The sequence below is a fragment of the Myotis brandtii genome, unplaced genomic scaffold (genome assembly GCF_000412655.1).
Source record: "Myotis brandtii unplaced genomic scaffold, ASM41265v1 scaffold26, whole genome shotgun sequence".
Classification (NCBI taxonomy): Eukaryota; Metazoa; Chordata; class Mammalia; order Chiroptera; family Vespertilionidae; genus Myotis; species Myotis brandtii.
The window spans coordinates 1,289,364-1,290,234 of NW_005359880.1; the positions used below are offsets into that span (position 1 = coordinate 1,289,364).

The 871-nt window shown below is 62.1% G+C and overlaps 1 protein-coding gene across 1 annotated transcript in view; it reads left to right on the forward strand.

The window, feature by feature from the left end:
• Positions 1-381: 381 nt before the first annotated feature.
• The window catches only part of PDE4B (phosphodiesterase 4B, cAMP-specific), a 536,151-nt gene continuing 535,661 nt past the window's right edge, over positions 382-871 (forward strand). Inside the window, exon 1 of the mRNA XM_005868031.2 lies at positions 382-567. The gene's annotated coding sequence lies outside the window, so the exon portion shown is untranslated. The remainder of the gene's footprint in view (positions 568-871) is intronic.

Sequence of the window (871 nt, forward strand, 5' to 3'; positions counted from 1 at the left end):
CGAAAATCCCCAAGGTGTGGGACCCACTCCCAGCGTGTCCACAGAGGTGATCTGGCCCGTGGGTTCAGGAGCACGGCACTTAGGCACTCTGGAGCTCCTTTGTGCAACAGGAGAGCAGCGGCCCCCAGCTTCACACCAGCTCCTCCCACATAATTTGCCCCATTCGCTCCCTTGCTCCGCGTACCCTGAGCTCTGAGTGTTCTCCTCCCCACTCCCCTTTGTGCAACCCGTGGCTGCGGAGCTTTTAGTACAGTATTCACGGCTGATGAAGAGCGAGTGACTGACACGTTCCAGGGACAGCGAATCGCAGCCGGCGCGGGCGGCAGGGGGAGGGTGCATAGTGGCAGACGGCCGCTGGGATTATGAATGGGGGCGGGAGGGGGCCCGACGAGTTTGGGGTTCAAACCAGGATTTTCGGCATCCGGCTTTGGATAGGCACGCAGGGCTGCGCGTAATCCTTCAGCTCTGCTGGGAAGAGAGATGCCCTAAGCTCCTGGCGGAGAGGGAGGGTTATTTTGCAAAACTCCCTCGGTATCCAGCCGGCGGAGTACTGCGGAGGTCGGCGAGGTAGGTGCAGGAGGAAAATAAGCGAGGGACTCCGGGAGAGGCAGCCGGCTGCTGGGGACGGTGTGTCTGGTTCCTTAGAATTGACAGGTGGTGGCCTCCGCAGTTACAACCTACTCCACACAGCATCCAGTCCCTGCCCAGCCATCACATAGTCATTCCCGCACCGGGCTGAAGAGCGCAGAGCGGCGCACCAAGTGCTACCAGCGAGCCGTCTCTTCCGGGTGGGAGGCGGGAGCGGGGGTCCAGAGAGGGGTTTGGGGGGCCAGTGGAGGAGAGAAGAGCTCAGGGGAGCCTCGCGGCCGAC